Source organism: Dipodomys merriami, unplaced genomic scaffold (assembly GCF_024711535.1).
Source record: "Dipodomys merriami isolate MVZ:Mamm:240054 unplaced genomic scaffold, mDipMer1.0.p SCAF_47, whole genome shotgun sequence".
NCBI lineage: Eukaryota > Metazoa > Chordata > Mammalia > Rodentia > Heteromyidae > Dipodomys > Dipodomys merriami.
The window spans coordinates 399,453-426,420 of NW_027206035.1; the positions used below are offsets into that span (position 1 = coordinate 399,453).

The following is a 26,968-nucleotide window of genomic DNA, read 5'->3' on the forward strand; positions in this document are numbered from 1 at the left end:
AATGATTGTACAACTTGGGGGGACGGTGTAAGAGGGGAGGGAAATTATGAGAAAAATGAGGGAAGTGGTAACATGTTTGAGAAGAAATGCACATTCTACTTTACTTAGGTCAATGTAACCCCTCTGTACATCATCTTGAAAATAAAAAAAAAATATGAGTAAACATATGAATGATTAAGTGCTTGCAGCTGCACTAGTTCAAAAGACAGTTACCTTGATGGAATGCCATATGCATTAAATAATTGATGGTGATGTAATTAGCAAAGCAGATCTGTAGAAGGTGCATTTCTCCAATGTTTCAATTAGAGAAGATGGAAAAAGTTTCAAAGTAGATCACTGGACAACATCATTAATGTACTAAATTGCATAGAAATGCACATTTTAAAATATCTAAGTTGGCAATAGTAGATCTACTATGTGATCTTGTCCATATTTATTGCAATCATTAAGAAAGCTGTAGGTCCACCAATGATGAATGGGTAAAAGAATAACACAATCCCTACGTATGTGTGTGTGTGTGTGTGTGTGTGAGTATGCACATTTTTGGTTATGGGGCTTGTACTCTGGGCCTGGGCGCTGTCAGTTAGCTCTTCAGCTCAAGGCTAACACTGTACTTGAATCACAGTGCCAGTTCTGGTTTATCTTGTGGTTTATTGGAGATTAGAGTCTCATGGAGATGGAATTCCGGGAAGATGGAGGAGCAGAAGCTGGAGTCTAAACAAGCTCTCCCATAGAAAGCAGTTTTAGAGTTCCAGTGAACAGTCCTAAGCCAGAGAATCACACCAAGTGTGCCATCACAGAAAAGAGAGTCAGGCCAGAGAGAGAAAATCCAGGCTAGGAGACAGATCTGAGCTCTTGCTAGCAGCTGCGGCAGCGGCGGCGGTGGTGGCAGCGGTGGTGGCGGCGACTGCAGGGGCCATACCTGAACCACAGAGAGTCTGGCATGAAGGAGCCAGATGCAGCGGGCAAGTGGATTCTACTCAACACCAGCAAGAACCAACAAGGAGCGGACATCTTCATCCTGCAGTTCAGAGAACCAGAGATGACCCAGGAACCAAGACTCGGCGGGAGTAGAAGCCTGACATCCTCACTCCTTCCCAGGGAGCAGAGGAAGGAAGGCCACCCCACCCACCCCCCCCAGTACCGGAGATCTCCATCTTGGATACCGACAAAGCTCGTTGGAGCTGCTAGCCCCAACTCAAGCCTTGGAATAAAACAAGTCATTTAGCAGGTCAAAAGAACTTAACGGCGGCGTGACCTGCCAGACTCAGCTCCACCCAGGGAAAAGTCATCCAGCTCAGGCGCCAGCCCTAGCAGTGGCTTTCAAACTGGGTAATCAGAGCCAGAAGCTGCCCCTCCCTTCAGCAGCCTCGACAATCAATTGAAATTCAGTAAACAGAAACCCTGAGAATGGCTCCAGAGTGGGTGCTGTGAATTTCTCACAAACTAGCCAGCGGGAAAAGCTACTGTTTGTTGAAAGGCCTCAACTCTACCCAGAACCTAGCTTCATCACTGCAACTCCCTCTTTTGTGATTCTCAAAGTAGATCTGCCTCCCATTGAACTAGCCTTGGAGGAGGATCGCAAAATCCTGGGTAAAGCAGAGCATGTTTCTGCCTGTTAGAAAAAACTGACTTAAGAAACCAACCAAGACACAGGACCACAAGCAGACCAGAGACTCCAACAAGAGGCTGGTTACATACACAAGGGAGATACTGGATTTTTCCCACCCCTCCCCCAAAAAATCAAAGAACTTTCTTCCTCCTCCTCCTCCTCCTCCTCCTCTTCTTCTTCTTCTTCTTCTTCTTCTTCTTCTTCTTCTTCTTCTTCTTCTTCTTCTTCTTCTTCTTCTTCTTCTTCTTCTTCTTCTTCTCCTTCTTCTTCTCCTTCTTCTTCTTCTACTTCTTCTTCTTTTTTTGGTACCTTATATAATTTTTTTTTTCTTTTCTAAAACTTTTTTTAATCTTTAATTTTTGCGTTTTTTAAAAAAAATTGTTTTCCAGTAACTTTTTATTCCTCTTATAATTTTTATTTTAGGGATACCTGAGTGTGCGTTTTTCTTTCTTTTTTTGTTTTCTTTCTCTTTTTTTCTTTTATAATTATCTTTTTTGTTTTTTGTTTAGCTCTACTGGACTTCTGATCTTTTTTTCTTCCTTTCTTGTCCTTTTCACCATTTCCTCTCTTTTGTTCTTCTTTATGTGACTTAATTGTTGTCCTGCACATCCTCAGATAAACTCTTAGTTGACTATTAGACAATATCCCCCATTGTGTACACACTTAATCCACAAATTTATTACTCAATTCAAAACCTCTGAGGCTTAAATTCCTTAATAGCAGTACTACCTCTTTATACCTATATAATATTTTAAGCATTTTTATTTTTATTTTTATTTTTTTGGTCGGTTGTGGGCCTGAACTCTGGGCTTGGGTGCTGTCCCTTAACTCTTCAGCTCAAAGCAAGTGCTCTACCACTTGAGTCACAGCACCATTTCCGGCTTTTTTTGTATATGTGGTGCTGAGGAATCGAACCCAGAGCCTCATGCATGCAAGGAAAGCACTCTACCACTGAGCCACCATCCCAGCCCCTTAAGCATTTTTATTTTTAAGTTTTTCACATCTCCTTTATATCCCTCCCCTTCTCTCAATATATTCACGTTCTTCTCTAAATAGATTGTTTCTGTTCTGCATAATATTATTAATTTTTACTTTTATATTTTTTCTATTCTCTTTCTTTTCCTTTTCCATTTCTTCTTTTTTATCTCTCTCTCTACTTTCATCCTACACAACCTATTTCCTGCTTTGAGATTAGGACTTAGTTAACTCTCCCTGTGCCTTCCCACATCAATCTATTACTTTTTTAAACCACATCTCTCCCTAAACCTAATAATTTCTGGTTGTGAAAATTCTTTGCAGTTCGTAGCCCATTAACATATAGTTGTTTGATGTGGAATAGATGTATCTGTTGAACTAGATTGTATCTGTAGACTATTGTGTGTGCAAATTCAGACTTTGGTTGATGCTTGCCTTAAGATAGTGTACTAGCACAACACTGGAGCTCTTTTCATCTCAAACGGGCAGAGTAAGCCGGAAAAACACAAGAAAAATGGCAAATCCGGGTATCTCAATTCCCACTCTTGATAACCAGGGGAAGGAACAAATAATGAATAATCCAGAGGAGAGTTCCCAAATAGCTCTACAAACACTGCTGGCAAAAATGATAAATGAAAAGATTGAAAACATAAAAAGGACTGTATGAGCATGATAGGGAGAGAGAGGAGGCAATCCAAAAGTTTATACAGGAATATCATAAGCGTGAGGAAGCTACTCAAAAATTGATACAGGATTTGCGTGAGCAGCATGAGAATACACAAAGAGAAAGGCAGGAATGGCATGAGCAGGCTGAGAATACTCAAAGAGAACTACAGGAATCCCACGAAAGGGAGGAAGCTAGCAAAGAGTAATACAGGAATTGAGAGAGCAGGATGAGAATACACAAAGATCACTAAAGGAATTCATGGAATACATTAACAAAGAGCTGAAGGAAGTCAGGAAGACCAAAAAGGCAATGCTAAATGGAACCAAACAGAAGGAATGGGAGTCTAAGGAAACCATAACTTATCAACTAAGTGATTTGAGAATAAACACTGAACATCAAATTAAGGAAGTAAAGAAGTTCATACAAGATCTAAAACAAAGCTTCAACAAAGAATTTGAAGCCATCAAAGCGACCAATTAGAAGGAAAAGAGATAAAAAACAAAGTAGAAAGTCTGGACAGCAGGTTAGACCATGAAGAAGATCGAATCTCAGGGTTTGAAGACAGCCTAGATATTATAGAGAAAGAACATACTACCATCCAAGAGAAGTCCAAGAAATATGATAGATCTGTCCAACACTTGGAAGACACCATCAGAAGGCCTAATCTAAGGATAATGGGCATAGAGGAGCACCTAGAAACAGAAGTTAATGTTCTAGGAAATTTGTTTAACAGGATGCTAGCAGAGAACTTCCCAAACATGCAAAAAGATAGGCCTATTCAGATACAAGAAACTTTTAGAACCCCAAATAGACAAGAAGAATATAGAACATCCCACTATCACATTATAATCCAAACAGGATCAACTCAGACCAGGGAAAAGGTCCTTAAAGCTGTCAAGGAGAAAAGAATAATCACCTATAAAGGGCAACCAATTAGAATCACCTCAGATTTCTCAGCAGAGACAATCACAGCAAGAAGAGCCTGGAATGATGTATGCCATGCCTTAAAAACAAACAACTATCAACCAAGAATACTGTACCCAGCTTAACTCTCCTTCATAACTGAAGGCCAAATAAAAACCTTCCATAACAAAGAAAAATTGAAACAATACATCTCCACCAAACCAGCCCTACAAAAGATTCTTAAAGAGGTCCTACACATAGAAAACCAACAAGACCACAATAAAGGCCAAGAAACTGCACCCAAACTGAGAATCCAAGAACCTTAGGAAGAACCTAGTTTTCACAGCCCCCAAGAAGGTGGATAACATGGCAGGAAATACCAAATACCCCTCAGTTCTATCTACTAATGTTAACGGACTTAACTCTCCAAGTAAGCGACATAGACTGTCTAGTTGGATTAAAAAACAAGATCCTTCTATCTGCTGCCTTCATGAGTCACATCTTGCCCGTAAAAACGAACACATTTTCAATGTTAAAGACTGGAACAAAATCTACCATGAAAACAGACCCCATAAATAGGCGGGAGTTGCAATCCTAATATCAGATAAAATAGACTTCAAATTAAAATTCATGAGAAAAGATAAAGAAGGTCGCTACATACTAATTAAGGGATCCCTCCTTCAGGATGATATTACAATTCTAAATATCTATTTACCAAACAATGGAGCACCCAAATGTATCAAAGAGACACTATTCTCCCACAAAACCCACATCGATCAAAAGACATTAATGGTTGGGGATTTTAACACACCACTCTCCCCACTAGTTAGATCAACTCAGCAAACACTCAACAGAGAAACCGCAGATCTAAACAGTTGCATAGGTCAATTAGATTTAATAGACATCTACCGCACATTTCACCCAGCACCATCAAAATACACGTTTTTCTCAGCAGCCCATGGAACATTTTCTAAAATAGACCACATTTTAGGCCACAAAGCAAACTCAGAAACATTGAAGTTATACCATGCATTCTCTCTGACCACAAGGGAATAAAATTAGAACTCAACACCAAAAGCCACCAAAGAAATTCTGGTAACACATGAGGCTGAACAACACACGGCTGAATCACGAGTGGAACATGGAAAACATTAGAAAGGAAATTCAAATGTTTATGCTATACAACAAAAATGAACACACAAATTAACAGCTCCTCTGGGATACACCAAAGGCAGTACTCAGAGGCAAGAGTATAGCTCTGACCTCCTACATAAACAAATTTGAGAGATCTGAAACCAATAATTTAATGACACATCTAAACCTTCTTGAAAAAGAGCAGCAAGATAAACACCAATGCAGTAGAGGGAAAGAAATAATTAAAATTATATCAGAATTAAATTAATTAGAAGCCAAAAAGTATAGAAAGAATCAACAAAACAAAGAGTTGGTTCTTCGAAACAATTAGCAAAATTGACAGACCCTTAGCAAATCTTATCATAAAAAGAAGAGAACACACCCAAATAAATAAACTCAGAGATGAGAATGGAAACATCACCACAGAAACAACCAAGATTCAGAACATTATAAGGCAATACTTCTCAAAACTTTATGCTAATAAGTTTGAGAATAACGGAAATGGACCTTTTCCTAGCAAATACTCACATGCCAAAACTAAACCAAGATGAGTTAAACCATCTTAACAGGTCCATATCAAGCATGGAAATAGAAACAGCAATAAGAGACTTCCTTCTAAGAAAAGTCCAGGACCAGATGGTTTTACAGTGGAATTTACAAGGCCTTCAAAACACACCTCACACCAATACTCTTCCAACTCTTCAATGAAATTGAAATAGGAAAGTTCACTACCGAACACATTCTATGAAGCCATCATAACCCTCATCTCAAAACCAGGCAGGGACTCATCAAAGAAAGAGAACTATAGACCCATTACTTTGATGAACATTGATGCAAAATTTTTCAACAAAATTTTGGACAATCGACCTCAACAATTCATCCAAAAATCATACACCGCGATCAAACAGGATTCATTTCAGGGATGCAAAGCTGGTTCAATATACCCAAATCAATTAATATTATTCATCACATCAACAGGAGCAAGAATAAGAACCACATGGTTATCTCAATAGATGTAGAAAAAGCATTCGACAAGATACATCACCACTTTATGATGAACGTTCTGGAAAAATTAGGAATCCATGGAACATTCCTCAATACAATAAAGGCTGAATATGACAAACTTACAGCCAGCATTATATTTAATGGTGAAAAACTAAAGCCATTTTCTCTTAACTCAGGAACAAGACAAGGATGTCCACTCTCTCCACTTCTCTTCGATCTAGTATTGGAATGCCTAGCTACAGCAATGACACAAGATGCAAACATAAAAGGGATCCAAATAGTGAAAGAAGAAATTAATCTCTCCCTCTTTGCAGATGACATGATCTTGTATTTAAAGAATCTCATAGACTCCACTCCCAAATTACTCAGGCTGATTCAAAACTTTCGCAAGGTAGAACGGTATATAATTAACCCCCCAAAATCAATGGCTTTTCTGTATGCCAACAATGAGAAAACTGTGGCTGAAATTAGGAAAGTAACTCCATTTGTAATAGCCCCACAAAAAATAAAATACCTAGGAATTAACTTAACCAAAGAGGTGAAGGACCTCTCTGATGAAAACTTTAAAATCTTGAAAAAGGAAATCAAAACACAACTTCAAAAATAGCAAAACCTCCCATGCTCCTGGATTGGGAAGATTAAGATCGTGAAAATGGCAATACTTCCCAGGGCTATCTATAAATTCAACGCGATACCTATCAAAATTCCAAACTCATTCTTTAAGGAAATAGAAGAGGCAATCCAAAAATTCATGTGAAACAATAAAAGACCCCGAATAGCAAAAAACGCTCCTCAACGGAAAGAACACTGCTGGAGGAATATCAATAACAAATTTCAAACTACTATAAAGCCATAGTAATCAAAACAGCTTGGTATTGGCATAAGAACAGACCTCAGGACTAATGGAATAGAATTGAAAACCCAGAAATGAACCCAGAGACTTATAGCTATCTAATCTTCGATAAGGGAGCTAAAATAATAGAATGGAAGAAAGACAGCCTCTTCAGTAAATGGTGCTGGCAAAATTGGTTAACTACTTGTAGAAAACTAAAGCTAGATCCTTATCTATCACCCTCCACCGGAATCAATTCCAAATGGATCAAAGACCTCGAAGTCAAAGCAGACACTCTGAAGATATTACAGGATGGAATAGGAGAAACCCTAGGTCTCCTTGGCTCAGGCTGAAATTCTCTTAATAGAGACCCGGAAACACAACAAATCAAAGAAAGGTTGGACAAATGGGTTTGCATGACTTGCAGAGCTTCTGCATGGCAAAGGACATAGCTAGCAAGATCACTACAAATCCCACGGATTGGGAGAAGATCTTCACTAGCCATACAACAGATAAGGGTCTCATATCTAAAATATACTTGTAACTCAAATAATTAAATCCCCCAACAACAAATCCTCAAAGAAACAACTGCTCAATAAATAAGTGGGCTAAAGACTTGAAGAGAAACTTCTCTGAAGAAGAAAGGAGGATGGCCAACAGACACATGAAGAAATGTTCAACCTCCCTAGCCATAAAAGAAATGCAAATCCAAACAACATTGAGATACCACCTCACTCCAGTTAGATTGGCAAAAATCAAGAACTCTAACAACAACAGATGCTGGAGGGGATGTGGACAGAAGGGAACCTTACTTCATTGTTGGTGGGAATGTAAACTTGTTCAACTACTTTGGAAGCAGTATGGAGGTTCCTCAAAAGACTCCACAAAGAGCTCCCCTATGACCCAGCAATCCCACTTTTGGGTATTTACCCAAATGTTTACAAACAAGACCACACTAACGCTACCAGCACAACTATGTTTATTTCAGCATTATTTACCACAGCTAAGATATGGCACCAACCCAGATGTCCCTCAGTAGATGAATGGATCAAGAAAATGTGGTATATATACACAATGGAATCCTATGCCTCCAACAGAAAGAATGATATTGCCCCATTTGTTAAGACATGGAAAGACTTGGAAAAAATTGTATTAAGTGAAGTAAGCCGGGCCCAAAGAAACATAGGTCCCAAGGTTTCCCTTATTTGCAATATCTAGTATATGTATGAGTCAACCGGAAAAGTTCAGATAATGTGGTGTTAGGAAAATGAACCCTTAGATATGTATTTTAATGTTTTTTTCTTCCATGCATTTGTTTCTAATGCATTTATAAGATTATTTCCTTGTTGATTTGTATGTCCCTCCCCCACAGTATAATCCCTGCTTCCACTATATTTGATGTTGGTATAACTTGTGGAGGAATTGGGGAAAATCAAGTCGTTTAAGAATTCAGGTGGACCTGTTGCAACAATGAGAAGTACAAATTGTCATGTAGCAAAGGAGCTTTAGAACGTTGGTGCGGGGGGGAGGGAGAGGGGGAGGATTGGATCGGGTGGCGGGGTGGGGGGGGGAGGCTGGGAAGGGATGTGAAGCTTGAACAAAGGAGGAGGCTGCAATGCTTGATTAGAAATGTACGCATTATCCCGCCACTGTAATTGTAACCCCTCGGTACAGTATGTTCACAAAAGAAATGAAAGAAAAATTTAAAAAAAAAGTCTCATTGACTTTCCTGCCTGGATTTGCTTTGATCTTCAGATGTCAGCCTCCTTAGTAGCTAGAATTACAGGCATGAGCCACCAATGCGTAGCATACAAAAATATATTTGTTAATACCTAAAAATTATAGTTCAAATATTTTATCATAAGTATGAACTTAACCATGGTTATTTTTTGATAATGAGGTTCCATTTCGTATTGTCACTACATGTGCAACATGGACTGGTCAGGCAGAGGAGTCTGTGATATTCTTATCTCCAATTAAACACAGAGAAGTTGAAGTGGAACAGTGGTTCAAGGAGCAGAGTACTAGCCTTGTGCAATAAAAAGCTCAGGGACAGCACCCAGGCCCTGTCTAAACCACAGAATTGGCACACACAGCAAACTCTCACCCAATTTTTGTTTCAGCTGAGTTGAATAACTCGTATTGTAATAGCCAAAATTCATCTTTGCCCTTTTCATTTTGTCAGGTGAACTTTTCCATTGACACTCTAATAAACTGAGTCATCTAAGGAGACCCACAAACACTCACTTGTTGCTTGCTAATTCATTTAAGTACCACCGTTGTGAGTAATCAAATCTCTACAACTTTATACAACTTTGTATTAAAACTTAAAAACACAAACCTTCAGTGTTTCTCAGGCCTTTTGCCTCTGTGCAGCTCCCTTGTCTCCTTTTATGTCTGCTAGTCCTGAGGCTTGAATTCTGAGTCCCTAAACTGCTTTGATAAAAGCCTAATGCCCTACAACTTGAGCCACAGCCCCACTTCTGCCATTTTTCGGCTCTTAATTGCAGATAAAAGTCTCATAGGCTGTCCTGATAGGGCTAGTTTTATCTATGATTCTCAGATTTCACTCTTCTGAGTAGCAAAGATTACAGGTGCGAACCACCAGTACCAAGCTTATATGTCACTTTGATATACAAAATTTAAGTCAATTAAATCCCCGAAGTTGTAGGGATTTTTAATGACAGCAACAAAATTAATGCACATGCTATAATTAGAATATGCAATCAAAGCTTTTAAGGAGAATAATGATTTGTTCTAATTCTGCATACAAATGAACATGTTAAGATCTCTATAATAAAAGCTTTCAGGATACTGATGATATATTCATAAATCCCAGCTACTCAGGAGACTAAGATCTGAGAATCATATGTATAGCCAGTCTGGGTAGGAAAGTCTGTAATACTCTTAACTCGAATGAACCATCAACAAACCAGAGGTGGAGCCATGTCTGAAGCAGTAGGGCAAAAATCTTGAGCAAAAATGCATGAGGACATTGTCTAGGCCCTGAATTCAAGCCCAGGAAAGGCACAAAAATTAAAGTTAATTAATTACAACTTGAACCCAGATATTTTGTAGACTTTTTTATTGTGAAAATACTATACAGAGGGGGTACAATTAGATGGGCAAGATAATGAGTACAGTTCTTATCAAGCATTGTAGTCTCCCCCTTTGTTTCCCCTTCCCATTCCTTCCCATCCTCTCCACACCCCGCCACCTAATCCTCCTCCCCCATCACAGTTGTAAAGTTCGTTTTCGACATAACGAGTTGTACATCTCATTGTTGCAATGAGTCCAACTGTATCCTTATTTAAATGATTTAAGACACACAAATGCTTGAACTATATGGGCCTACATTGCTGACTGTCTTTCTAATAAAGACTGAAATAATAGTTTATTATTCTACTATTATTCAATTATGCATGTTAACTTAATAATGGATATCTGCTGCCTGCTGGCTGTGTGTGGACAGGATGTTAGCTATGTTTGACAATATGGACATAGTTTTGCCAGCTTTGGATGTCACATGTTTGTGAAGGGACAGATAACAAATTAAAGAGTGATAAACATGTTTTTCCATCACTCATATCTCTTCAAAAATCAGCCTTTATCATCCTTAGAATATTTTTTTAAATTTCTACTAAAGCAGTCCTCAACACAGTTCCTGCAAATCCAATCTACATTTAATCTACATTTCCCCAAAATCATTTGGATAGGCTCACTCTTACCCTTCTTCTCTAATTAACTTATCTGGGGCAAAGGAAAAGGACAGCCAACAATTTGGGTTTGCATTAGCCAATAATCTCAGCTACTTAGGAAGCAAGGAAAACTCAGAAAAAATATTATCAAGATCCTATCTCAGGATCAAACCCATCTGTAAATCCAACAACTCAGAAAGCTAGATGATACGATAATGGTTTGAGGCTTGCCTTGGGGTTGTAAACATAGAACCTTATAGGAAAAATAACTAAAGTTTAAAAGGCATGGCTCAAATTGCTAGAGTGACTACCTACAATGTGTAAAACCCTTCATTCAAACCTCAGAACTACCAAAAAATATTAAAAGACAAAAAACCGGACAGTTCTGACAATTCCTCAGTGCTGATGATGTAGGTTTGAGCCATACTCTGAGAATCACTGTTCTAATTAAAAGCAATTAACCTCCAAAAATGACAGATTTACCTATTTTTATCATTGTGGTAAACACGCTCAAGGGCAGTTTTGTCCTTTGATGAATCTGGGAAGATTCCAGAGAGTCTGCCACATTGTGATGGAAGCATGTGTTAAGAAAAAGCTACTCAGCTCATGGACCAAATAGGAAGCAAACAGAGCACGAGGATAAATGAGAGGAACAGGCCAGGAAAGGATATCACTTTTAAAACCCCAGGTCTTTCAACTAGGTCTTTTAACCTACAAAGATTCCATCGCTTCCAAAAGTCTATCAAATTAGGAACTTAACAATGGATTTACTTACTGATGAGGACAGAGCACTCAAATGCAATTACTTCACTGAAGCTGCATCTCTGAACATTAATTGCTACAATGGATGACTATCCTTTTTGGAGACATTCCAGGTCCGAACCATAATGAATATGATTTTAATGAGTAGCATTAAAAATTGGAAAAATTATGTAAGTATATCCTAATTTCTATTTAAACAATATTAACTAATACACCTTAGAATCCTAACGACCAGCTCTCTACTCCTATCCTCCTCACCAAGTTTTTAATCTCCTGTTACCTGGGGAAAAATTTCAAGCCCCAACTTTTTCCTTGTATGTCTATCAAACAATGAGATTTGTCCCACCATCAGAGATCTGGTTACTGATATCACTGAATGCCAAAGGAAATGAGTCAGAAAACCACAGAGACTGCCATTGAAAAGAAGAGGGGGGACCATGAATGCACAAAAAAGAAATTTAAGGCTTAAAAATAGTTTAGAGGTCATGAACTCATTTCTCACGCCTGTAACCCTAGGTACTAAATCTGAGATCCAAAGATAAGAGATTGAAAGCCAGTCTTAGGAAGAAAGTTTATGAGACTCTTATTTCCAAGTAAGCACTGAAAAGGTGAATAAGCTACATCACAGTAAAAGGTCCTGAGTTCAAGACCACATAACAGCAAACACAAAACAAAGTGATTTAATTGGAGGACAGAGGGCTGTGCATATGTGGGACTTGCCAGGGGAAGAGAGGATCTTCCCAGAGAGCCTGTCCTTTGCTCAGGGTTGGGAGAGATCTCCTGAGAAGTAGTTTCTAGCATACCTACAAGTTAATCTCTGGCATACAGTGCTAGCATCCTGCTTACCTGTGTGTGTGTGTGTGTGTGTGTGTGTGTGTGTGTGTGTGTGTGTGTGTGTGTGTGTGCATGTGTCCCACTATTAGGTCTTGAAAAATGGATCTCTCATTCTTACTGGGGTTCTTTGTTTTATTTTGTTTTGGCTTGTGGCTGGTGCTATGCCATATAGTTATGCCTCTAGTATCATTATTTTTGCTAGTTAATTGGAGATAACAGTCTTGAAAACTTGTCAGCCTATGCTGACTTTGAATGTTGGTCCTCAGATGTCAGCTTCCTGAGTAGCTAGAATTGTATCCATGAGACAATAGTGCCTCGCATAAAATGTATGTTTAAATATGTGCTCATTGTCTTCTGAGGCTGAGTAATATAAAAATGAATATGACATCATCTTTTCCTTCACTAACCTAAGAAACTATTCTTGTTTGACTGTGCTTTCATAAACGTGACTTTTCACTCCCAGTCTGCTATGCTGAAATTTTCCTTTTATTTATACATTTTTATTTATTTATTTTTATTGTCAAGATGATGTACAGTTTAGTGTTACATATGGTAATAAATACATTTCTTGACAAACTTGTTACCCCATCCCTCAATTTTCTCCTGCTTTCTCTACCCCCATCACCCAGCCCCAAGTTGTACAGATCATTTCCAACATATTGTTTTGTTTATATTGTTGTTGTATTGGTTCCCCCCTTGACCTTTGTCTCTTCATTGTGTTACCAAACGTTTCTTTTAAAAATGCTATTTAGAGTAAAAGATCACTAAGCATGGAATTTTCTGCACTTCATCTGGTCATGTGATTGTTCATTACTCATTCCTGTTGGCAGCGAGGGCTGGTGGTGAGGGTGCCTGGGTACACAGGGTCAGAGAAGCTTCAGAAATTCCTGCCTGGGTTTGACCAGAGCTAGCGCTACCGGTGGCCACTGTCCAAAGGCAGAAGCCACATTCTCAAGCAGAACTCATGAGGGAAGGAGATCATTAAAAACACTGGCATAGCTGGGTGCCAGTTGTTCATCGCTGCAATCTTAACTACTCAAGAGGCTGAATCTGAGCATCATGGTTCAAAACCAGCCTAGGCAGAAAAGTCCATGAGACTCTTTTTTGTTGTTGTTGTTCTGTCATGGGACTTGAACTCTGGGCCTGGGCGCTATCCCTCAGCTCTTCAGCTCAAGGTGAGCACTCTACCGCTTAAGCCACAGAACCACTTCTGGTTTTCTAGTGGTTTATTGGAGATAAGAATCTCACGGACTTTCCTGCCTGGGCTGGCTTTGAACCGCTTTCCACAGATCTCAGCATCCTGAGTAGCTAGGATTACAAGCATGAGCCACCGGTGCCCGGTCCGTGAGACTCTTTTTTTTTAATTTTTTTTTATTTTATTTGTGAACATACTGTACAGAGGGGTTACAATTACATGGGCAGGATAATGCATACATTTCTTACCAAGCATTGCAGCCTCCTCCTTTGTTTACCTTTCACATCCCTTCCCAGCCTCCCCCCTCTCCCCCCACTCAATCCTTCCCCCCCCACGACGTTGTAAAGCTCGTTTTTGACATGACAACTTGCACTTCTCATTGTTGCAACAGGTCCACCTGAATCCTTAAACGACTTTTTTTCCCCCATCTCCTCCACAAGTTATACTGACATCAAATATAGTGATAGCGGGGGTTATATTGTGGGGGAGGGACATAGAAAGCAACAAAGAAATAATCTTATAAATGCGTTAGAAACACATGCATGAAAGAAAAAACATTAAAATACATATCTAAGGGTTCATTTTCCTAACATCACATTATCTGACCTTTTCAGCTTGACTCATACATATACTAGATATTGCAAATAAGGGAAACCATGGGTTTACAGGCATGAGCCACTGGTGCCCGGTCCGTGAGACTCTTATCTCCAATAAACCACCAGAAAACCAGAAGTGGCGCTATGGCTCAAGTGGTAGAGCATTTGCCTTGAGCTGAAGACCTGAGGGACAGTGCCTAGCGTCAGACTTCAAGCCCCATGACCAACAAAAGCAAACAAACAAAACAAAAAACCACTGGCAGAGTCCCAATTGTTCATTTAGTCCATGTAGCTTCTCCCACTCTGTGAGTGTGTGAGTGTGTGTGTGTGCTTGTATATGTGTGTGATGGCCCTAGGGTTTGAATTTTTGGCCTTATACTCTCTCTTCACTTTTGTGGTCAAGGCTAGGGCTCTGTCACTTGAGATACACTTGAGGGTTTTTGTTGATTAACTGGAGACAAAAGTGTCAGTTTTTGGCTATGGCTGGCTTCAAACCTCAAACCTCAGATCTTGTCCTCCTGAGTAGCTCAGATTTCAGACAAGCCACCCTTTTTAAATTTTATTTTATTTTATTTTTTACTTTTTTTACTATGAGAATTCCATACAGAGGAGTTACAATTACATGGGCAAGATAACGAGTACATTTCTTATCAAGCATTGTTGACTCCTCCTTTCCCCTTCCCATCCCTTCCCATACTCTTCCCCTCCCCCCAACCGATCCTCCCCCAAGTTGTTAAGTTCGTTTTTCGACATAACAACTTGTACATCTCATTGGTGCAATGGGTCCACCTGTATCCCTATTTAAACGATTTGTTTTTTCACTCCTCCTCCACAAATTATCCCAACATCAAAAACAGTGAAAGTATGGGTTATACTGTGGTGGAGGGACATACAAAGCAACATAGAAATAATCTTGTAAATATGATAGAAACAATTGCATGAAAGGAAAAAAAACCAAAAAACATCTGAATACGTACCTTGGGGTTCATTCCCCTAACATCAACTTATCTGACCTTTTCTGGTTGACTCAGACATATACTAGTTATTGCAAATAAGGGAAACCATGGGACCTATGATTCTTTGGGCCTGGCTTACTTCACTTAATATATTTTTTTCCAAGTCTTTCCAATTCCTAACAAATGGGGCAATTCCATTCTTTCTGATGGAGGCATAGAATTCTATTGTGTATATATACCACATTTTCTTGATCCATTCATCCACCAAGGGGCATCTGCGTTGGTTCCATATCTTAGCAATGGTAAATAATGCTTCAGTAAACATAGTTGTGCTGGGAGCTTTAGTGTGTTGTTGATTGTGAACATTTGGGTAAATGCCCAAAAGTGGGATTGCAGCTCTATGTGGAGTATTTTGAGCAACCTCCATACTGCTTTCCCAAGTTGTTGAACAAGTTTACACTCCCACCAACAATGCAGTAAGGTTCCCTTCTGTCCACATCCCCTCCAGCATCTGTTGTAATTAGACTTCTTGTTTATAGACATTCTAACTAGTGTGAGGTGGTATATCAATATTTTTTTGATTTGCATTACTTTTATGGCTAGAGAGGTTGAGCATGTGTCTATTGGCCATTCTTCTTTCCTATTCAGAGAATTTTCCCTTTACGTCTTTAGCCCACTTATTTATTGGGGAGTTGTTTGTTTGAATATTTGTTGTTGGGGGATTTAATTTATTGAGTTCCAGGTATATTTCAGATATAAGACCCTTGTCTGTTGTAAGGATAGTGAAGATCTTCTCCCAATCCTTGGGCTTTCTATTAATCTTGCGAACTATGTCCTTTGCCATTCAGAAGCTATGCACTTTCATGCAATCCTATTTGTCCAACTTTTCTTTGATTTCTTGTGTTTCTGGGTATCTATTAAGAAAATTTTGGCCTGTGCCAAGGAGACCTACGGTTTCTCCTACCCCATCCTGTAAAGTTTTCAGAGTGTCTGCTTTGACTCTGAGATATTTGATCCATTTGGAGTTGATTCTGGTGCAGGGAGATAGATAACAATCTAGCTTAATTTTCTACAACTAGTTAACCATTTTTGCCAGCACCATTTACTGAAGAGGCTGTCTTTCTTTCATTCTATTTTTTTTAGCTCCCTTATCAAAGATTAGATGGCTATAGGTCTGTAGGTTCATTTCTGGGTTTTCAATTCTATTCTATTGGTCCTGAGGTCTGTTCTTGTGCCAATACCAAGCTTTTTTGATTACTATGGCTTTATAGTAGAGTTTGAAATTTGGTATTGATATTCCTCCAGCAGTGTTCTTTCTGTTAAGGATCGTTTTTGCTATTCTGGGTCTTTTATTGTTCCATATGAATTTTTAGATTGCCTCTTCTATTTCCTTGAAGAACTGAATTTGTAGATAGCCTTGGGAAGTATTGCCATTTTCACCATGTTGATCTTTCCAATCCAGGAGCATGGGAGTTTTTTGTCACTTTCTAAATTCTGTTTCGATTTCCATTTTCAGGTTTTTAAAGTTTTCATCATAGAGGTCCTTCACTTGTTTGGTTAAGTTAATTCGTAATTATTTTATTTTTTGTAGGGCTATTCTGAATGGAGTTGTTTTCCTGATTTTAGCCACACTTTTCCCCTTGTTGGCATATAGAAAAGCCATTGATATTGGGGGATTAATTTTATACCTTGCTACTTTGCCAAAGTTTTTAATAACCATGAGTAATTTGGGAGCAGAGTCCATGGAATTCTTAAAATACAAGATCACCTCATCTTCAAAGAGGGAGAGTTTTACTTCATTTTCCCTATTTGGATCCACTTTATGTTTGGGTCTTGTCTTATTGCTGTAACTAAGCATTCTAATACTAGATTGAAGAGTAGAGGAGAGAGTGAGCATCCTTGTTTCTTTCCTGAGTTTAGAGTAAATGGCTTTAGTTTTTCACAATTGAGTATAATACTGGCTGTAGGTTTGTCTTATACAGCCTTTATTGTATTGAGGAATGTTCCATGGATTCCTAATTTTTCCAGAACCTTCAAAAGAGGTGGTGGATCTTGTCAAATGTTTTTTCTGCATCTATTGAGATAATCATGTGGTTCTTGTCCTTACCCTTGTTGATGTGATGAATTATGTTTATTGATTTGCGTATATTGAACCAGCACTGCATCCCTGAAATGAATCCTGTTTGATTGTGCTGTATGATGTTTTTGGATGAATTGTTGAAGCTGATTTGCCAAAATTTTGTTGAGAAGTTTGGCATCAGTGTTCATCAAAGATATGGGTCTATAGTTCTTTCTTTGATGAGTCCCTGCCTGGATTTGGGAAGATGGTTATTATAGCTTCATAGAATGAATTCGGTAGTGAACTTTCTCTTTAATTTCATTGAAGTGTTGAATGAGTACTCGTGTGATTTCTGCTTTGAAGGCCTTGTAGAATTCCGCTGTAAAACAGCAGAAAGGAGGTCTCTGATTGCTATTACTATTTCAATTCTTGATATGGGCCTGTTAAGATGGTTTAACTCATCTTGGTTTAGTCTCTGCATGTCGATATTTGCTAGGAAAAGGTCCATTTTTGGCAAGTTCTCAAACTTATAAGCATAAAGTTTTGAGAAATATTCCCTTATAATATTCTGAATCTTGGTTGTTTCGGTGGTGATGTTACCATTCTCATCTCTGAGTTTATTTATTTAGGTGTGTTCTCTTCTTTTTCTGATAAGATTTGCTAAGGGTCTCTCAATTTTGTTAATGTTTTTGAAGAACCAACTCTTTGTTTTGTTGATTCTTTCTATGATTTTTTTGGATTCTAATTCATTTATTTCTGATTTAACTTTCTTTATTTCTTTCCATCTACTGGATTGGGATTATCTTGCTGCTCTTTTTCAAGGAGGCTCAGCTGTCTCATTAAATTGTTGGTTTCAGCTCTCTCCAATTTGTTGATGTAGGAACTCAGATCTATAAACTTGCCTCTGAGTACTGTCTTTGCTGTGTCCCAGAGAAGCTGGTAGTTTGTGTGCTCATTTTTTTTGAATATCATGAACAATTAAATTTTGTTTCTAATCTCTTCCATGACCCACTGGTGGTTCAACAGTGTGTTGTTCAGCCTCCATATGTTACTGGACTTTCTTTGGTGGCTTTTGGTGTTGAGTTCTAATTTTATTCCCTTGTGGTCTCAGAGAATGCAAGGTATAACTTCAATGTTTCTGAATTTGGACAAATTTGCTTTGTGACCTAAAATGTGGTCTATTTTGGAAAATGTTCCATGTGTTGCTGAGAAAAACGTGTATTCTGATGCTGCTAGGTGAAATATTCAGTAGATGCCTGTTAAATCTAGTTGATCTATGCAGCTGTTTAGGTCTGCGGTTTCTATGTTGAGTTTTTGCTGAGTTGATCTATCTAGTGGCGATAGTGGTGTGTTAAAGTCCCCAACAATTAATGTTTTTAGATCTATATGAGATTTGAGAGAAAGGAGTGTTTCTCGGATAAATTTGGGTGTTCCGTTGTTTGGCGAATAACTATTTACAATTGTACTATCCTCCTGAAGGAGAGATCCCTTCATTAGTATGTAGGGACCTTCTTTATCTCTTCTAACTAATTTTAATTTGAAGTCTATTTTATCTGATATTAGTATTGCTACTCCTGCCTGTTTATGGGGACCGTTGCTTTGTAGATTTTGTTCCAGCCTTTCAAAGTCAAAATGTGTTTGTTTTTATGGTCCTTGCCCAATTTCTATACAAGACTGCCCAACATCTTGCTACCTTGTTATCATCTCCACTGGGTCAGAAGCACATGTGAAGGCTGTTCTGATTTAATTCACTTAGTAAAGAAAGGCATATGCAACGTGAGTAATTTTCTACATTCTGGAGTTGGAAAGCTAAGGTATAAATGATTCTTGATTTCTAGATCCGTTCCTGTTGGTGAGAAGACAAACATACTCATGAAATATTTTATTTATTATTAGTATGATCAATGAATTAATTCAGATCAGGCCTGAAGAAGCACCAAGCTCTTCTCCATAGCTGGTACAGGGCTGACGCTGGATGTGATGGAAAAAGATGGGGTCAACTGAAACAAAGAGGCTACCCCTCTTGATGTTTGTCACTGTGTAGTTGGTATGTCTGAAAGAAGACCCTTCTCTCTGCCAGGTGATTGTGACTCATGCTTATAATCCACGTTATTCATGAGGCAAACATCTGAGGAATGAGGTTCAAAGCCAGCCTGTGTAGGGAAGTTCATGAGACTCATCACTAATTAGGAGCCCAAATATCTGGAAGTGAAACTGTTGCCTAAGTTCTACTCTTGACTAAAAATCAAACAAGCAAGAAAAAATAAACAAACAGAAAAACTGACTGAGCCAGTCCCTGAGATCAAGCCCAAGACCAGCACAAAAGATGGAGGGGGAAGAGAAGCCCTCTCCCATACTGCAATCCCCACTCCGCACCCCCATAGAGAGTTCTCAGAGGGCTGGAGCTGACTCCTCTAGCTAAGTGTCAAAGAGCAGAAATGGAGAAAATGAGCATTTCTGGTGAAAGGAGCACTGGTGCAACAGCAAGCTGGGGCAAAAGGAAAAGGCTTCAGCCTGGCCTTTCCAATTGCACAGCAGTTATCCCAAGCCTTTTTATGTCTGAGGCCTCTGGACATATCCAAGGCAGAATATCTCTATTTTAGATTATAAAAAATACTGTGCTACTTCATCAGCTGAAACCTTTAAAATGGAGATATTTGATAACTATTTTCCTATACACAAAGATGAAATCTACTGCTCATTTAAAAACAAATCCAAGGAAAGAAATATAAGTGCAATGGGAAAGTGCTTGCCTTACATGCATGATGTCCTGGTTTCCATCTAAAGCATTGGAGAAAAAAAAGAGAAAACATGGAAAAACCGCCCAGAGTTATCAGAACATAAAAAGAGCATGTCTGTGCTGGGAAGTTGGCTCAGGGGCTGGGAAGTTGGCTCAGTGGTAGAGCGCTTGCCTTGCATGCCTGAGGCCCTGGGTTCGATTCCTCAGCACCACATAAGCAAAAAGAAAAAATCCGGAAGTGGCGCTGTGGCTCAAGTGGTAGAGCACTGGCCTTGAGCTGAAGAGCTGAGGGACAGTGCTCAGGCCGAGAGTTCAGGCCCCACAACTGGACCAAAAAAAAAAAAAAAAAAGAGCATGTCTGTGCAATGGAGGCAAAGTCTCTCTCCCATGGAAGTTCTCTTTTACTTTGGCCTTGAGCAGTCCTGTGTGCAGGCTCCTTGACATCATATCATGGCCCATTGCCCCTGGAACAATGAACACTGTGATGAGGTGACTATACCCCAGAGGTAGGTAGCAAAATTATAACTTACTCAGAAGGACTAAAGAATGCATAAAGATCTTGGGTTGGCTTTGTGGAGCTTCTGACTAGGCCTGGGGAGTGATATGACCTGCAGACTGTCCAATGGTCATGAGAGACATATAGTTCATTCCTAAAGACACCTCATTAATACCTACATAACCCACACCAACTAGTGCCTTCCCTCCCATGGGCCTCTCCTGTCTAGCAAGGGTTCTGATGGTCTTTTCTTTCAATAAAGTTATGCTGTCTTACCTCTTCCTTTTTGTCTGTAGACTCTTTCCTCAAACAAAGGAGACAAAGGACCTGATCCAGGTGTTACATTTTATTTTTCTTGTCAGTCGAAAGGCTTGAACTCAGGACCTAGACACTGTCCCTCAAGGCTAGTGCTTTTGCACTTTGAGCCACAGGACCACTTCTGGTTTTCTGGTGGTTAATTGGAGATAAGTCTCAAACTTTTCTGCCTAGGCTGGATTGAAACTCTGAAGTTCAGACCTCAGCGTCCTAAATAGCTAGGATTACAGGTGTGTGAGCCACCAGTGCTGGACAAATGGTTGTGTGTGTGTGTGTGTGTGTGTGTGTGTGTGTGTGTGTGTGTGTGTGTGTGTGTGTGTGTGTGTGTTGGTCCTAAGGCTTAAATTAATGCATAAACATTGATTTGGATTTTTTTTTGCTGAAGATTAGTGCTCTACCACTTCAGTCATAGTTCTACTTTGGGATTTTTGGTGGTTAATTAGGGATAAGAATCTCACTGAATTTTCTTGCCTGGACTGGCCTTGAACTTAGATCCTCAGATCTTAGTCTGCTGAGTATCAAGAAATACCAGCTAGAGCCACCACCACTACAGCTGAGTATTCTATTTTATTCCATTCTCTGCTAACTCATGATAAAGAGGCTCTCTCCTAAATTCCCATAGATTTTAGAGTGCTGTGTGGAATACCAGCTATACACAAGTAATGAAAGCTGAAAATCTCAATGGGAAAATGGTGCCCTTCTATGGATATTCTGCATCATTCACTATAGTACTGAGCAGTCCCATATGCAGACACTATACATCCCATCACCATGGCACTGAGCAGTCTTGTGAACAGAGCCATAGACATTGGATCAATATGGCCCTGAGCAGTCCTGTGTGTAGACCCCAAAGATATCAAATAACCATGACCTTGATAGTTAAGCATGTGACCTCTACATTAGGATAAAAACCCAACAGTGAAGACTTTCATAGGGGAGGCTGGACGTGAGGGAAGTGTTTATTAGAGGAAAGTGGCTGCTAAAAGATCTGAAGTGGGTGGGTGACATGATGGAGTAGGGTCTTGGAAAGCCTCTACTGAGAGGTATGTGGCCACGGTGTCTTCAAGGAGCAGATGTGTCAGTGTTAGGGAAGAAATGACTAAAAGAAGGATTCAGCTTGTTTCCCCTGGGGTCTATGGAATTCATTTGCTAGGAACAACCAGGATATAATCTGTGTATGAGAAACAAAGGTTTCACCTATCATCCACTCAAGGCATGGGGATGAGACTCTGGTCCAGGGAAACCTTGTGCTGAGTGGCTGACATCACTAAGTCACACATCTGTGAGTACCCATCATGTTTGCAGACTCAACACCTAGGTATACCATGTGTGATTGGAACAAACGCATTCCCGGTGTGTCCCTTGGGCACTGATGATACTCTAGCACAGGTTTGGTGGCAACACAAAAAGGGCTCAAGATAAAAGCATTCAGGATCCACCAGCTTTGGTGCCCAGGAAGCAGATAAAAGTTCTGTTTTGAAGCAGGCCATCATGTTGATACTGAAAACCTAATAACTGAATCACATCTTTTGTCTCTATGATCTCAAAAAATGAGTTCATGGATGCAGAGGGAAGAATAAAACAGCAATGATTTATTGAAGAAGAGAATATCAAATGTCTTGCTAGACAGGAGGGGTCCTAAGGGAAGGTACTTACTGGGATGCTTTGTACAGGGTTTAATTGTCTGTAGGAGAGAGCTATATGACTCTCAAGGTCATAGGACAGTCTGTGGCCATATCCATCCCAGACCCAATCAGAGATGTCACACAGCTTGTATGAGATATCTGCATCCTTTAGCCCTTTTAATGGATGTCTGGTCCAGCAGACACCTGTGAGGCTCAATCAGGTCACTGTTCACATGGAAGTCTACTAGTGGCTCAATTGATAGAGCTTCTCTTCTAGCTTTGTGTTGTGTTGTGGTGCGTGTGTGTGTGTGTGTGTGTGTGTGTGTGTGTGTGTGTGTGTGTGTGTGTGTGTGTGTGCGTGTGTGTGGTTAATTGGAAATAAGAGTTCCAAGTACATTCCTTCCCTTCTGAGCCAACACTGAACCATGATCCTCAGATCTCAGCCTCCTGATTAGCTAGGATTATAGATTTGATCCATAAACAAAGGGCTGAAAAAATAGTCTTTTAATAAGTTCATAAGTTCATTTAAAGAAGTATGAAAACAGCACCATTACTTAAAATTCAATCACCCCTCAATATCCTCATGGAATGGGCTCGAGGACCCCCACCAATAACAACATCTTCACACACTCAAGTTCTTTATATAAAATAGTATTTGTATAGAACCTACAAATAATCTGCCACACACATTCAAGTGTCTCTACATGACATCATACTTAATAACAGGTACATGCTATGTAGCCAGTGGATTTACTATAGAGTACAGTACAAGTATATGAGAAGAAAATAGTGTATAATGGAATCTACAGTGTTGGAATGTGCAGAGACAATAGCAGGTGAATTAAAGGTGAACCTGAAGATGAAAACTGGCAGGAATGGAGACGAGAAAAATGCGAGGAGGTGGAGAAGGAATGGGTTAAGGCCTGAGGCATTTGGAACTGGAGAAGAGGAGCCAGTGGCCCAATTAACAGTACTAGGGAAGGAAAAGGGATGAAGAGGAAGGATTAGTTCACATATATTTGTTCTTATCCTATCAAGATTTATTTAGCTTCCTTCAGAATTGAAGTTCTAAGAGAATTATCAGAATTCTCAAGTCCATTCCTTACTAAGTCAGAAATGGATTTCATCTCACAACAAGATGGTAATCACAAAAATGTTCAACATCTCCATGGAAGTTTTAAAGGCTAATATCAATCAATGACTTGAATTACCTTGGCAAGGAAGACACCTGTAAGAATTTATGGGTGAGTAACTTTAAAAAACTCCAACAATGACAACTGGCTCTTAACAGCCCAACACTCATCATGAAGCAATGAGCTTTTCCTTCAATGTTGTCTTTTCCATTTTTTTTTTTGTGAAGCAAGATTACCATATTGTTCCTCTGTAATTTGAGAGACAGTGTCAAGAAAGAGAATGGATAAGTTTGAATCACCTCTGATGACAAGAAAGCTGAAGCAATTTGATTGTCTCATGACTGTCTCATTGGCCAATGGGCAAAAAGGGTAGTCACAGTTGAGAGGCATTTTCCATCCACCTTCCAAATGCATTTCTACTTTCTTCTGCCTGTTCTGAATCCACATAAGCTAGCTTATATTGACTGCATCAGTAAAGACTGACTAGCCCTGGAGGATTGGCAGGGATGGGATGGTGTGCAAAAGGCGGAAGTGACCAGGAGGCCTGAAAAGAAGGGAGGGCTGAAGTGAGAGAACCACTGCTAATCTCCTCTTCAAAAAATCCCTCAATGGTTGAACCAATCTTTTCTGTTTCCATGTCTCAAATGCTGTAATTTCTGTAATGAATGCTGAGAGTCACTCAGAATCATAAGCTCTGCCCCTAAGTTTCTTGTCAATTATAGGCCTAAGTCAACTCTTGTCTCCACAGGCAAAAAATATGTTCCTCGGGCCATCATGGTGGACCTAGAGCCTGGAACCTTAGACTCAGTGAGATCAGGACCATTTGGCCAGAGCTTCAGGCCAGACAACTTCATATTTGGTATGTCATCATGGTCTATGGGTCCTAACATCCAGGCACTCCAGTGCTGGGCTGAGCCTTTATACACCTAGATATTGTCCTCACCTAACCCACCTATTCCAGTCCACTGGAGTCATGCCCCTGGCCACTCAGACAGCTCAGATCAGTGCAACTCTGCAAGCCCTCCATGACAAAGAAGCCTCTGAAGGGAAAGATCAGCAATCAGGGAAAGCCTCCAACAAGGTTTCAGAACTGCTGGTCATTTCAAAGGCCCGGCAATAACAGAGAACTACTTCAGGACACCAGAAATCAAAGCATAGCTCTGTGTGAGCAAGGTGCAGACAAGTGCTTGCAGCTTAGCTTTCCTATGATCACAATGTGCTCCTGTCCCTCCTGTGAAACTAATTACATTTCCAGTATTGAGGCAGGCTCTGTTCTTCATTTCTACAAGTAGTTGATTTGGGTTAAAATGTATCTTCCTCCACATTGTCTTTATTTCTTTAGAACCTGGGTGATTTGTAGGGTCCCAGATACAATGAAAACATTTCCTTTATTTCACCAAAGTTATCTAAATTAAAAGCAAAGGTTGGCTCAGAAGAGTCCTGTTGTCTTCACAATGCAAATGGCACAGTAAATATTCTTGGAGTGTGTGTCCCATCATGGCTTCTGTCTGATAGGCCAGAGCGGGGCAACCAATAACTGGACCAAGGGCTACTACACAGAGGAAGCTGAGCTGGTGGAGCCGGTACTGGATGTGGTGAGGCGGAAGTCAGAAAGGTGTGACTGTCTACAGGGTTTCTAGCTGGCCCACTCTTTGGGAGGTGGCACCGGGTCAAGCATGGGCACCCTGATTCTCAACAATATTCAAGAGGGGTACCCAAACCACACCATGAACACCTTCAGTGTCATGCCCTCCCCGAAGGTGTCAAACACAGTGCTGGAACCCTACAACGCGATCTTCTCTGTCCACCAGCTGGTGGAAAATGCAGATAAAACTTTCTGCATCGACAACAAGGCCCTGTACAACATCTGCTTCTGTAACTTGAAGCTGCCCACGCCCAACTATGGGGACCTGAACCACCTGGTGTCAGGCACCAACAGCGGGGTTACCATCTGCCTGTGCTTCCCTGGCCAGATGAATGCAGACCTGCACAAGCTGGCCTTGAATATGGTGCTCTTTCCCGCCTGCACTTCTTCATGCCTGGCTTTGTGCCCCTGGCCAGCCGTGCCAGCCAGCAGTACCATGCTCTCTCAGTGCGCGAGCTTCACCCAGCAGATATTTGACCCTAAGAACTTGATGGTCACCTGTGATCTCCGCCGTGGCTGCTACCTGACAGCGGCTGCCATCTTCCGAGGCTGCATGTCCATGAAGAGGTGGATGAACAGATGCTCAACGTGCAGAACAAGAACAGCAGCTACGTTGGAGACTGGATCCCCAACAATGTGAAGACGGCTGTGTGTGACATCCCCCCTTCCCTTCCCCCCCACCCCACCCCCACATGGACTCACGATGTCGGCCACCTTCATCGGCAACAACATAGTCATCTAGGATCCCCTCAAGTGCATCTCAGAGCAGTTCAGTGGCATGTTCCAGTGCAATGCATTCTTGCACTGGTACATAGGTGAGGGCATAGATGAGATGGAGTTCACTGAAGCTGAGAGCAATATCAATGACCTGGTGTCCAAGTACCAGCAGTGCCAAGATGACACTGCTGATGAACAGGGGGAATTTGAAGAAGACTTGGTGGAGGAACTAGTTTAAGACTTCCCATTGCTAGCAGTGCAACAGGAGTGTCAGAGCCTGCCTACTTCTCAAATTAATGGTGCTTTCCTGAGCTCCTGTTGTCCTGGAGTGGGATCCTTGCTGTGTATCATTATGCACAGCCTTTCCTGTCAGAAACTCACTGGTGGTGAATGTAAAAATACAGATTTCTTTTAAATATAATTGTATGAAAGCCTTATTTATATAAATAAAGAAGTATACATTTTATACTCTTAGTCCTTATTCTTCTTAAGAATCCCTTTTATTCTTTCAATGTATTTGAAATATAAAGGTGGCCAGCAGGATTTAATCTTAGCAATATAGGACTGGTGCTCAAGAGGAGTTTCAAATTCATGGTATTCCTGCTATTTTGAAGAGGAGTATGACAAATGCCAATATTTTTTATTTTCCCTGGCCCAGTTCTAAAGTTAGCAATCTCTCAATAGCATGCCAGTAGCAAAAAAGCAGTTTGAAGAGAAAGAAAACGAAAACTAAATGTTACAATTTTCCTAGTACCAATTTGATGTTTGGAGTACTGACAGGATTGACGTTCAAGGCTTGTCTGGGCACTGAGGTAGCAGGGCCTCTTCCTCCTTTATTCTGACACAGGACTGGCTATACCTGCCACCCATTACACATTCCTCTTTGGGAATGGAACCACAAAAGGCAGTTATGAATACTGGCCATTAGAGATCTACTTCTCCTTCACACAATGATAGGTTCTTGTCTCATGCCCCATCAGAGGGATTGCAGTCACATTCTCCAGAAATTGTAGCAGGAACCCCGATCCCTGTGCTTACAGTTCAGTTTACAGTGAAGCAGAATTCACAG

General features: G+C 40.2%; 1 pseudogene; it reads left to right on the top strand.

Moving 5' to 3' along the window:
• Window positions 1-26,137, top strand: part of LOC138808706 (tubulin beta-2 chain-like) — a 40,903-nt pseudogene extending 14,766 nt beyond the window's left edge.
• The last annotated feature ends 831 nt before the right edge of the window (window positions 26,138-26,968 follow it).